Raw genomic sequence first — 13941 nt, 5'->3', positions numbered from 1 at the left:
CCCCAGGGAAATGAATAACTATAAGAAAGTGAAAATCAAAAATCAACAAAAAACTATGAAACCAGAGACACTCTATGGGGGGTGGGGGGCAGGAGGGAGGGATTGGGGTCAAAATAAGGGGGTTGCAATTGTATGGGGAATATAAAAATAAACTTTATTATTAAAAAAATAAATAAATTCAGTCTTCTTTATTTGCAATCTGGAGAATGAAAAACATCACAAATTAAACACTTCTTCAATCTATTAAAAATTAATTAATTAATTAATTAATAATAAAATGCAGGTCCCTGTTTACCAGTTCTGTACTTTTCTTACTTTACTCTTTTTCTCCATTTTCTAACTGGAGTGGCTCATGGCAGCGTCCACATATTCCTGTTCAAGCTCTCCAAAATGCACACATAAATATTTAATGAACATTACTGCTCCAAACATGAATTAACAAGACAGGAGATGGAAAAATTCCTACAACTATACAATCACCCAAAGCTAGATAAAGAAGAAATTGAACACCTAAACAGACAAATTACAAGCAGCGAAATTGAAATGGTAATCAAAAACCTCCCAAAAACAAAAGCCCAGGACCTGATGGATTTACAAATGAATTCTACCAAACATTCAGAGACGAATTAGTGCCTATCCTTCACAAACTCTTCCCAAAAATTGAGAAGAAAGGGACAATACCAAGCACGTTCTATGAAGCCAACATTACACTAATACAAAACCGAACAAGGACAACACAAAAAAGAAAACTACAGGCCAATATCCCTAATAAACACAGAGAGAACGCCAGAGAGCCCAGAAAGAGTGAGGATTTGCTGGGGGCTGGGAGAACTGCCATCCTCCTGGCCCCCAGCACCCCTGCCTGCCATATGCCTGGTAAATCTAAATAAAAGACCTGCAAAAGCCACTGAGGACTCTGACTCCTCCTTTACCTTGTCTGCTGGATCAGAAATCCTGCTCCGTGTCCTTCCTGCCCCTACAGTGACAATTTTAAGAAGTCGGGAATGAGAATTATCTATTTTAAAATAATTATTTAAAATTATAAGGCGATCTTGCTATTACAGTTCATTTTTTAAAGAAGACGCTGTGTTACTCTTTGTTAGCATATTCAACCATCAAATTGTTGGTACAGTTCTATGCAATGAGTTCTGAGTAATATTCCTAACATGATGTTATGTGAGACTGGCGTTAGAAATGCACATCTGTAGAGTAGAATATGGAGCCCAGAATATGAAAGATGACATTGCCAGCAAGGCAGAATCAGCACATCCTAGGATTAAAAGTACAGATTTTGCATATCATACTTGAATTGAAATTCTGCTACTGTCAGTACAACACATGTATCCTGTTGCAAGTTACAATTTAAAAGCATTAGTTTGAAAAGGAGTAGGAAAAAAATGCATGTGTTTGTCATTTGTAAAACAGATCCGCATGCTTCAATGATATTCCTCAGTTTTTCAGTTTTAAGTGCAGTCTACTGATTTTGTAGTAGAAAAGTTGAGGTCTTTTTCTCTTATATTTTCTCAACACCAATTCCCATCCTAGATTCTACACCCTTCCTCCTAGTTTGTCATATTATGCTTTTTGGGTGGAATCAATATTCACTGTTTACATTATTATAGGACCCTGAGACTGTTTTTTTTCCAAAGATATTCCCATACATACATACAAGAGCTGGGGTACAGACCAGAAGTGCAGGGGTGAGAGGATTCACCAGGGACAGAATAGGGAACAGAACAGGCAGGCAGACTGAAATGCACTTGCTGGCGACGAGTAGCACCGAGCAGGAGAGGTCTGCTGTGACAGTGGGTAGCTTCCCTGCCAGCTGGGGGATGGAATTCACGCTTTATAGGCTGCGGTCAGCTTCACAGCAATGCACTCAATCCCCTATGCCACCTGGAGGCCCTCAAGACCCTGAGACTATTTATCCTTTGCATATCCATTTATGATTTATATCCTGGGATGCTTAATTATTCACACTCTCAAACATTTGCGCTACCAACTGATTATATATGTTTAAAGGCTTTTTAATTTGCTTTTAAAATTGCTGGATTATTACTCTTAAAATTGGTGAAGGTAGGCTTGTGTTTATTTACACTATTAGCTCCATAGCCAAAAGCTATTCAGGTTTACTTCTGTTCAAAAAAGTGGTTAAAACACACAGTGTGACTTAAATGATACTGATTTTCCTCAGTAGCTCAATAGGATTTGACATTTTTAACAATGATACATCACTAGAATAAAAGAATAATGTCCCAAAGTATTTACTTTGCTAATATTCCCCGAGTAAGGGAAATCGGTACCATTACAATCACACCTCATATTTTGGCACTAAAATTTTTCCCGCATCCCTCTTCTCTTCCCCATTTTCCCGACTTCCCTGATGGGGATGGAGTTCCTGAAAAAGTAGGTTGGTTCGTGAAAAGGGTTACTGGAGCTTGATATGTTATCAATACTTTGATTACCTATGGACCGAGTATATTCTTGGGTATGTTTTCAGGTTTCAGGTTCAAATTCTTTCCCCAGAGAAAGTAATTTTGTTCAATCAAATCTGCAGAATTCCCTGGTTCAGACAATGCACATGAACAAATACTTGCTGAAGATGACTATAATGACTTCTCAAACCTTCAGGTCTGACTATTTATACTGGAATTAAAGCTTTAACAAATACTAAAAATTGAAGTACAAACTCACTTAGGAAGATTTTGAATGTCAGTAAGAAATGCCTCTAATATGGTGACCACCACCCCTTCTATTAAAGAAGCTCTCATTTGAGAAGCTACCATGTTTTGGAGACTGTGTAGCTATTCCATATCCTGCACTGTTGGAAGGTGATGCATTATTCCTGTCCTGGCTTCTGTTCAATATGCTTGGTATTCTTGCATGAAGCATACTGTGAAATGTAACATCATATTCATACTGTTATTTCATTTGGTGTATTTTTTTCTTGGAACTTCATGAATGTTGAATTTATAGTGAATGTCAGGTTCTGGCAATGTAACTTCAAGTTATTTTCAAGTGCCATAACTGCATAGGGCTTCATTTCCCAGGCATGGAGGTTGGTATTATCAATAAACATAGGGAGTATACCAAATTTCACTGCTTTTCTTGCTCAGAATTGTACTGGTAGGCACCATCTTCCCTGAAGGAAAAATCATCTGTGCTGAAAATCAGGGCCCTGGGAGAGTCCTGTTCTAATTGCCTGGCCAGTGTAGTTTTTCCCTGAGCCTGGGAGGCCTTGCAAGAGGTGAGATGTTTTCTAAAGCAGTCTCCTACGTGGTGGTGATGGTGATGGTTGTGGTTGGGGCAGTGGGGAGGGTGCCTGATGGTCCACCAAGGCTGATGCTTCTGCTTCTGATGGAGGCTCAGCCTCCAATGGATTCAAGAAAACCCTCCTCCATGGGGTAGGGTTGGCTGCCATAGCCCAGGTCTTCTTTCCCTAAGTCAGGGTCTTGGCCAAAGCTGTTGTTTTTGTGGCTCTCTAGCCATGTGATTGGGTCTTTATAATATTGAAGTAAGTTTCTTCTTTTCCCATGTCTTAGTTAGAGTTTTTATCATAGATGGGTACTGAATCTTATGAAATGCCTTCTCTGTATCTATTGATATTTTCAGTTGTTATTATTGCTTAAATTTTAATTTGGTTGATGCTCCCTCTATTGTCAGTGTTTCCTCTGAATTCCTTAATTCTATTTTATTTTTCTGCTCCTGCTTTTTCATTTTCAAGGTGTGTCATTTATGTTGTTTGATGATGGGAGCTAAAACTTTTCTCATTATATTAACAGCTTTCCCCCTGTTCTTTCTTTCTTTGTTCGTTTATTTGCTTAAGTGGCAAGATAATATTTTGTGATATAAGAACTTTCTCCCTCCCTGTAAATTTTGTCAGTCTGATGTATTTTGAAATTTACCTTCATACTATGGAGATGGTTGACATGCAGCCAACTGCAGATAAAATAAGGGTCAGTTTTAATTTTTATTATTTTCAAAAATATTTATTTATGTATACAAAGGTTGGGGTGTAGGCCAGAGGTTTGGGGTGGGGGTGAGAGGATTCAGCAGAGACAGAGTGGGGGCAGAACAGATGTATTGAGTGCAAGACAGGGGAGTTCTGCTGCGCCATGTGGGTAGCTCCCTGGCCACGGATGGAACTCAGGCTGCAGTAGCTGCCAATAGCTTCATAGTGCTGAGACTTAATCCCTTGCACCACCAGGGAGGCCCAAGCGTCAGTTTCTAACTTACAAAATCTGGCAAAGAGAAACAGGGTGGAAGACTCCATTAGCAGTTAGAGCCGGTTCCTTCTGTGTTAAGACTGCTTTATCTCTGCTGGACTTGGGAGGATGGAGAGAATCAAAGGGAAAGTGAGAAGGTAGTCCTAATTATACTCAGTTGTAGATTTTGCATGGAGGAGGAAAGTGAGAGAATCCCTCGCTACATTTGTGGGAACAGGAAAGGACTCCTACAGAAGAATTAAAACTCATAGGTAAACATATACATCAAAACAACACTGGCGCGGCTTCCTTGCCCCTCCCTGGCCTGGTTCCACTGGCCTGTGAGTCCCACTTCATTTCTGTTCCTTTTTTCCTCAATAAACTTTTTCTTTCTCTCTCTCTCTCAAGAAAGAAAGAAAAGAAAGAAAGAAAGAAGAAAAGAAAGAAAGAAAGAAAGAAAGAAAAAGAAAAAGAAAGAAAGAAAGAAAGAAAGAAAGAAAGAAAGAAAGAAAGAAAGAAAGAAAGAAAGAAAAAGAAAGAAAGAAAGAAAAAGAAAGAAAGAAAGAAAGAAAGAAAGAAAAAACAACACTGGCTGTGATCTTAACTAGAGAGAAAGAGAGGAGGAAATGATAAAGGTAAAGAAAGAAGAGAAAAAGGAAAGAAAGAAAGAAAGAAAGAAAGAAAGAAAGAAAAAAAAGAAAAGAAAGAAAGAAAGAAAGAAAGAAAGAAAAAACAACACTGGCTGTGATCTTACCAGCTGCTGATTTAGGGTTCTTCGCATTTGGATGATTATAAGGTACAGAAAGAGGGGGAAGGCAAGAGAGAGGGACAGGGTTAGTTTCTTTCTAGACTCATTATAATCTAGAGATTCCTATCTTGACAACAGATTTGTATATTTCTGGGTTAATACAGATCATTTGATTATGATAATGTACAGACTATTATTATCTTAAAATACTAACAAAGACAACCAAATATCTTAATACATAAAGATAACTTTCCTGGAATTTGCCTGGTTTCATTATGCATTTATAGTTGCTTTCAAGTCACTTTACAATAAATGAAAGTAACAGTTTTGAAAGTGCAGAGATTCACAAGGGTTCACTTCTAGTAAAACCTAATCTGAACAAAATATACTAATCAAGTTCCTTATGAGGTTGAAATGTGACTTCATTTCTAACTTGCCAAATAGCCTAATTTAAAAAAATAGCACTGGGCCTCCCCTGGTGGCGCAGCGGTTGAGCACTGGGCTGTGAAGCTGCCCGCAGCCTCTTCAGCGCCGATTCAATCCCTGGCCACCGGTGAGGGTCCCACATGGCGCACAGACTTCTCCTGCCACCCGCTGCTCCCTCAGCAGTGTATTTCGTCACTTTGCCTGTTCTGTTCCCTGCTCTGGCTCTGGTGAATTCTCTCACCCACCCGCGCTTCTGACTGTCCCCAGTGCTTGTGTAAATAAATAAATAAATAAATCTTTAAAAAAAAGCATTGCACAAATAAAGATTCTTGTTATACTTCCTAGTAATGTCTTTCATTTACATCTATTAAAAATCATATCTCAAGGGTAAAAAAAATATGCAAACATGCTTTGACCTTATTTCTTGTGTTGTTTTGCTTCCATTTCTCTTAGAGTTTATTTCGCTAATCCAAGCACTAACTCTTAGCACCACAGCTGCTGCCCCTACTGTTCCAATGAAAGTTCTTTTTTTCCAGGTCATCAGTATTTCTTTACTGTTTGTTAAACCCATGCATCCTTCTCTGTCCTTAATCTAACTTCATCTCCCATTAACATCTGACACTATTTGTTCATGGATACCTGAATATTTTTCCTCTTTTGCTTTTTATTTTTAGTCATATATTCTTGGGTCATTTCCTTTTGCTCTTAAGATCTCTTAATTCTTCTTTCCTTGAATATTGCCAATTTTTTGACTTATGTCTTCAGTTCTTTTTTTCTTTTCATTTATTACCATATTATTCCTAAGAAATATCATTTATTTTCAAAACTCTATCATCCATATGCTGATCATTGCCAAGTGGTATAGCTTTAGTTTCTGGAATTCCAGATTTTTGTTTTCTCCTGTTTACTGGACATTCCACAAGGATTTCCTATAGTCTCTCACAAACCATCTACCCCAAACTGAACTTATGCTTTCCCACAAGCCCATTTCTTCCAAGCTCTTCTCTTGGTGATGTGTACTCCAAGCCATCCAGTGACTGAGATAAAGTCCTGGAGGTTCCACTTCACCTATTTTCTCCCTGAATTCCCATCTATATTGCTGTGCTTGTGCTACTACAATCTGAGTGGCTTGAACACCAGAAATTTATTTTCTCATATTTCTTTAGGCTGGTAATTCCAAGATCAAGTTGGTGGCAAATTAAGCTTCTGGTGAAGACTTCCTCCTTGCTTGCAGATGGCTGCTATCTAACTGTGTCCTCAATGGCAGTGCAGCTTGGGGTGTGTGGAGAAGGCAGGGAGAGGGAGAGAAAGGGAGCATTCTAGTGTATCTTCCTATAAGGACATTATTCCTATCAGATCAGGACTCATCCGTATGACCTAATTTTACCTTACTTCCTTAGAGGTTCCGTCTCCAAATCAAGCCATACTGAGGGTTAGGGCTTCAACATACATTTTGAAGGGGACATAGACTATCAGTCTGTGACATCATCCATCAATCATCAAGGACTTTTTTAAAAAAAAAGATTTATTTTATTTATACAAGAACCGGGGTACAGGCCAGATGCACAGGAGGGTGAGAGGATTCACCAGAGACAGGGTGGGGAACAGAACAGGCAGACTGACAAAATATACTGCTGAGGGGAGCAGTGGGTGAAACAGGAGAGATCTGCTCGCTATGCGGGTTGCTCCGAGGCCGGCGGGGATCAAACCAGCACTGTAGAGGCTGTGGACAGCTTCACAGTGCTGCGCCCAAATGCCTGCGCCCCCAGGGAGGTCCAATCACCAAGGACTTTTGAGTCTTCCTAGTAAATGTTATTTAATACATGTTTCAATTACTGCTGTTGTTAATTTAGTTCTGGATACCATTGTGTTTTACCCTATTTGTAAACACAAATATCCTTACTTGTCTGTTTTGTCTCTCCCTGTCCCACCTAGTCCCTGTGCAACAGCTAGAGTGTCATTTCTCAAATGCAAATCTGTGTTTATTACTCTTCTCTTGAGCCTTTTCTATGCCCACCCATTATTGTCATGATAAAGCCCAGAACCCGTATTGGCTCACAAGGCCCTTTGTAAATTGGGCCTTAATTTCCAACCTAGTCTAATATTTCACTCTTTTGCTCCAGCTTAAAGCAACCACAGTTCTCCTAAAAGATCACACCTCCTCCTCCCTCTTCCAGACTTTAGCTCTTATTGCTCTTTCTGTAGGAGCAGGAGTTTGACTGTTCCTTTCTCTCATTTCTCTTTCCTCCCAACAACACCAGAGTCTGGTGTTGGTATTTCCTTATTTCTCAAATCTCAGTGTTTACACTGTTTTGTTTGAAAAGTTTTTCCTACCCTTTAAGGCTGGTGTCCTTCCTTTACTTACCCAGAGTCTAGCTCAGTGTCTGGAACACTTCCAGTCTTCAATAATTACACTCTAAAAATGAATGATCTCGACTCACTTTTAGACAGCTTAACCAGTCAATAAAATTCTTGTGTTCTGGTTACATTTTCTTCCACCTTTGAAGGAAAACAAGCTACATCCATACTGTATCAGTGTGCTTTATTTCTTATTCTATAATGAAACTTTGTTATAAAACAAGTAATGTATTATGTAAGCCATCCTTCTAATTATTTCTATAATATCTGTCGAATTTGGAAAAAAATATTTATGTCCGTCATTCACTTCCTTTAGGAAGTGTTTACATACGCAGCCCTCAGCCTGGCATGTGGAGTCCCTAACAGTATGTTACAGTCTCCCTCACTGCGCTGTGCTCCTAATTCTATCTGTTTATATCTTATCTCTCCTTCAAGGAATATTTGATTTCCTGATGCCTTTTATGAAGGAAATATTGATCCCTTCAAACAGATTTTAACTATTCTTTCATTTGAACTTCTATTTAGTGCTCTTATGACCTTGAAACTACTGAACAAATTATCATTTGCACACTTGAAAATATCCTCTCCATTTTCCTAGGCTGAAGATTCAAGAGAGAAATGTGTTTTACTTTTCTTTTTTATCCTTTCAAGATCTTAGTAAAGTAACTCTCACATAACATATATAACTTTTTTTTTATTTTGGTATTAGAATTATTTTTGCATAAAATGTAATATTAAGGGAAGGTTATAGAACCGATGTGAAAGCTACAGGAAGAAATGTTTCTGGTTCTGTATTTCTCTAAGCTTTAGATTTCTCTTTTATGGGAATGTGGATGATAATGATACATGCCTTATAAGATTATTGTGTGAGTTAAATGAGATCACTTGCCAGGCAGCAAGTGATCAGTAAATGGCAGTTGTTGTCATTACCTTGCTTCATAGATCTTTCTAATAGAGCTGTCCAAAGATGAAAAAGTCTGCTATATGATTCTTCCGTCTTTCCCCAGGGATATTTATTTTTTTATTCTACTTATATTTATGGAGGTTTACAATATGCCAGGTCTGTGCTAAGGACTAGCAATCCTCTTCTTTGAATAAATACCAGATATAGTTCCTGCCTTCACAGAACTCACAGTCTGGAGTGGGATACAATATTTATTTATTTATTTATTTATTTTTTGGGATACAATATTTATATAGAAAATAGGGAAGGGTAGGTAATTGACTCTGCAGGAGTATGATTTAGGGAGCCTTGAGCTAGTGAGGGATGGTATCCTTAATATATTCAAAATATGGTTTCCCCCTCCCTGCTTCCCTAGCAGAAAGTACTTTAGGGGGTAGTTTTATCAGGGCTGGGACTGGGGTGAGGCAAGTGAAGTACTTTTCTCAGATGCAAAATCTAAGGGAGCACATAAAGACTGATATTTTTTGTCAATTCCTACTGAAACTTTAAAATATATATATATATTTATTTATTTTTTACATCATTGTTCATTTTTAAACAATGTTTGCTCCCTCCCCAGGTGTAGTCCCCATAGAATTTCCTTCAATGCACCTGTGCATAAATGATATTTTAATGCAATATTTAAGGAATTGAAATTCAAAATAATCTATTGTGAACAAAATATGACAATTTTGAATAAAAATAGGCATAGTAGCAATGCTTTGCTGAGCCAGTGTGAAGCCTTATGCAAAAGGAGAAAGGAAATAAATGAGCCTTAACTTTGGGTTTGATTAAATAAATCCCTTCCTACCCAGAGATTCATATGAAAAATAACTCTATCCAGCAGAGGGCAGTCACACCTAAGTAAATGTCAGAGGCTTGGTCATGTCGACATCGTCGTCGTCGTCATCATCATCATCAAATTCTTGTGATTATTTTATTTTTTATTTTATTTAAAGATTTATTTATTTATGTATACAACACTGGGTACAGTCAGAAGCGCGGGAGGGTGAGAGAATTCACCAGAGCCAGAGCGGGGAGCAGAGCAGGCAGAAGGACCGGAGTACACTGCTGAGGGGAGCAGTGGGCGGCAGGAGAGGTCTGCGCGCCATGTGGGTCCCTCCTCCGGTGGCCGGGGAGCAGCCGGGGATCGAACCGGCACTGCAGAGGCTGCGGGCAGCTTCGCAACCCAGTGCTCAACCGCTGCGCCACCGGGGAGGCACTCTTGCGATTATTTTAAAAGTTAAGTTTTTGAAATGAAGGAGGATGTGCTGTGAGTTGGAGGACAGCAAACTCTTATAAACTATTATAACAAGCTGTCTTTTTAAATATATTTTTTGCAAATTTAATTTGAATGGTAACCAAATCCAGGACTTAGAAGCCATGCGATAAAGAGTGTTTTGTAAGTTTTGAAAGCAATAGTTAATATTTGACTGTTTTTCTCTTTGTTCCTGCTTGTCATGATCTCAATATTAGGATGAGGGATTTGGAAGGGAAGTTGGACATCATGAAGAGAGAGATCATTTGCTAGATAAGGAAACAGATGAGTGAGGCTGACTTACTTATTTGTTAGTTCATTTATTTATTCAGTCATTGTTTTATTTGTTCAAGGATTCACAAGTGCAAACATATATATATATATATATTTTTTTTTTCCTACCACATGACAGGATACCAGCATGGATACAAAGAGTAACATAAATTGTAGTTATCATTTTTGATGAATGACTACTCAAGAGTAGAAAAGACTGACAGAAATAGATAGTTCAGATACTTGGGTAAGACCTCCTCTAAGGAACAACTGATATGTTTTCATTTGTCCAGTTCATGGTATGAATACTTTCAGGATCTAAGACATGCGGCTTAGTACTTTGTTTTATTTGACTGTGGCTTTGGCATGAAGGCTACTCCTTATTATTTTTATTTATTTATACAAGCACTGGGTACAGTCAGAAGCGCGGGAGGGTGAGAGAGAATTCACCAGAGCCAGAGCGGGGAGCAGAGCAGGCAGAAGGACCGAAGTACACTGCTGAGGGGAGCAGCGGGCGGCAGGAGAGGTCTGCGCGCCATGTGGGACCCTCCTCCGGTGGCCGGGGAGCAGCCGGGGATCGAACCGGCACTGCAGGGGCTGCGGGCAGCTTCGCAACCCAGTGCTCAACCGCTGCGCCACCGGGGAGGCACTCTTGCGATTATTTTAAAAGTTAAGTTTTGAAATGAAGGAGGATGTGCTGTGAGTTGGAGGACAGCAAACTCTTAAAACTATTATAACAAGCTGTCTTTTTAAATATATTTTTTGCAAATTTAATTTGAATGGTAACCAAATCCAGGACTTAGAAGCCATGCGATAAAGAGTGTTTTGTAAGTTTTGAAAGCAATAGTTAATATTTGACTGTTTTTCTCTTTGTTCCTGCTTGTCATGATCTCAATATTAGGATGAGGGATTTGGAAGGGAAGTTGGACATCATGAAGAGAGAGATCATTTGCTAGATAAGGAAACAGATGAGTGAGGCTGACTTACTTATTTGTTAGTTCATTTATTTATTCAGTCATTGTTTTATTTGTTCAAGGATTCACAAGTGCAAACATATATATATATATATATATATATATATATATTTTTTTTCCTACCACATGACAGGATACCAGCATGGATACAAAGAGTAACATAAATTGTAGTTATCATTTTTGATGAATGACTACTCAAGAGTAGAAAAGACTGACAGAAATAGATAGTTCAGATAAGGAACAACTGTTATGTTTTCATTTGTCCAGTTCATGGTATGAATACTTTCAGGATCTAAGACATGCGGCTTAGTACTTTGTTTTATTTGACTGTGGCTTTGGCATGAAGGCTACTCCTTATTAAACTTTATAAAGTTTTCAGATTTAGGTCAATGAGGACATCTATCAAATATGTCCCCATTTTGTTCCCCAAATATATTTATTGATAACTATCTGAAAATTGAGATGGAAAGGCAGAGGCCTGGAGAAATCATCTAAGTATGTAGTTTATAAATTATGCTAGGAGGGCCTCCCTGGTGGTGCATGGGGTTAAGACACAGCCTATGAAGCTGTCTGCAGCCACTGCAGCATGAGTTCAAGCCCCGGCCAGCCAGGGAGCAACCCACATGGCTCAGCAGACCTATCCTGACTTGCCTGCTGCTCCCCTCAGCAGTGCATTTCAGTAGATCTGCCTGTTCTGCTCCCCACTCTCTCTAGTGAATCCTCTCACCCCCACACCTCTGGCCTGTACCCCAGTTCTTGTATGCATAAATAAATCAATCTTTAAAAAAGGTATGCTAGGAAATTCTAAGGCAGTGTTTCTCACATTTTATCAGATACTTTGGGGTACTTATTAAAATTTTTGTTTCCTTCTCTGAGAATTATAGAATTAGATGCTGAAGATAAGTATAGGGGTGGGGGAGCCTGCAGTACCTGAGAACTGCAGATGATTCTTAGGCATATCACCCAGGGGTGCTCACCTTTTCTGTTCAGCTCACATACCTCCAACCAGAACACCAGAATTGTAAATTTCTTGATGTCTGGAGTTTTTATCTTTTGTGTTCACTGCTGTATCTAAAGGTGCTAAGTTAACAATTTACAATTTACTTTGGGTAGAGTACCCAATGAACTATGTTTTCGGGTCTTAAGTTTCCATTTCATTCTGGTAATAATTGGCAAAGCACAAGAATCACCCCGGCATTTATTCTAGCAGAGGTTGTGACTTCCAAATGTTCCAATTGTGACTTCAAAGTGATGAATTTGAGTTTTAGTCCAGCTATCTTACTGGCTGTGTCTGACACTCTTGATTCAAATTAAAGCACAAAGGTATTGTGTATATTACATTTTCATTACCCATGTGCTCAATTCTACTTCTGTCCATCAGTCTGTCCTTTCTTCCTTCCTTCCTTCCTTCCTTCCTTCCTTCCTTCCTTCCTTCCTTCCTTCCTTCCCTCCTTCCCTCCTCTATGTGGTCAGAGGATGCCTTCAAATAAGGAGATACTGCAGTAAGCTATGGTGGTAAATGGGAACTGTCTGCAAGTGACTTCTGGGTGGGTGGAGGGGAAACATACAGGGTTTTGGGAGGATATCTGTATGCATGTGCTTGATTTCTTCTGGTTAGGGATCAAAACAGTAGCTACTTTCTGACAAACACAGGTAAAGTTTTGTTTGTTTTAGATGTTTTAATTTTGAAGCAGACCAATAAGTTTTCTGAACGTTGTAAAATATTTTGCTAGAATATTTCTTAAATGTAAACTCCAAGTACAAATCTAGACAACTTTAAACTCTTAAAACCAAGTAGCAATGTTGATAGTAGGGTTCTAATTCAAGAAATTTTTATCATACATGCAGTGGTATAAATCTGTTTTTGCTTTTGTGCTTATTCTTTCTGAGATCCTATATTTATCTTACAGTACTTTCTGGCCACGAAACATAATACTGGTGAAGGTGTGACTGTCCCTTGCCTTTCAGTGCTATCAGAATCTATTTAGTATTTCCTAGTAAGTATTAAAGTACTTTATTCTTATCTGTTATTTTTGGTTCTACTGCCTGAAAGCCAACTCTTAAGAATAACTCTAGATGCAGAATGGCAAAATAAATGTATTCTTGTTCGCATTATATGAAATGTCTCTATTCCTTATACTGCAGTGTTTTGCTACATATCATTGTTCAGTTGGAATCCCTTGACTCTCTAAGAAAGGCTAAGCCAGATAAGAAGCCTTAAATATGATCTTATTTTCTACATTAAAAAACTAATTTTCAGAGCAGCAATTTTTATGAAGCCAGTAGTCAGATTATTTCCTTTATCTCTAAGTGTTTCCCAGATGGAGCAGCCTATATAATAGTGTATTATGCCGCTTGAGTTGGATGTACATCAAAACCATTAGCTTACTTTAAAAGTTCCATTGGGAAGATAAAACTAGAATCAAGATTAAATTTACTCTTTGAAGAAAAATTCCAACAAGGTAAATGCAAATATGTGGGGAAAGTCTTCTTAGAAAAATTATTTTTATTTTATTTAATATTCTTGGGTTTCTGTTAATCTTTTTTTTTTGAAATTAGAATTTCTGCAGTGCTTTAATCAGGAATTTTTAGAAGTTCCAGGATGCCCTATACTCCCAAAACCTTTCTCAGTCTCTTACTAAGTTGTCTTGGTTAAGTTACAGCTTTCTTAAGTTGAAATAGAAATAACAGTTTCTATCATTTAGTAACTGGGATAGAAACTACTATTTTTTCATCAAACTTGCCATTTACTCTTC

The 13941-nt window shown here is 38.3% G+C and overlaps 1 pseudogene; it reads right to left on the bottom strand.

Moving 5' to 3' along the window:
- Positions 1-2712: 2712 nt before the first annotated feature.
- On the bottom strand, positions 2713-3911 carry LOC119250980 (NEDD4-binding protein 2-like 1; annotated as a pseudogene).
- Positions 3912-13941: the final 10030 nt, after the last annotated feature.

This window comes from Talpa occidentalis, unplaced genomic scaffold (assembly GCF_014898055.3).
Source record: "Talpa occidentalis isolate TD23 unplaced genomic scaffold, MPIMG_talOcc4v2.1 talOcc4.19, whole genome shotgun sequence".
NCBI classification, from domain to species: domain Eukaryota; kingdom Metazoa; phylum Chordata; class Mammalia; order Eulipotyphla; family Talpidae; genus Talpa; species Talpa occidentalis.
This window is presented reverse-complemented; position numbering and strand designations above follow the sequence as displayed.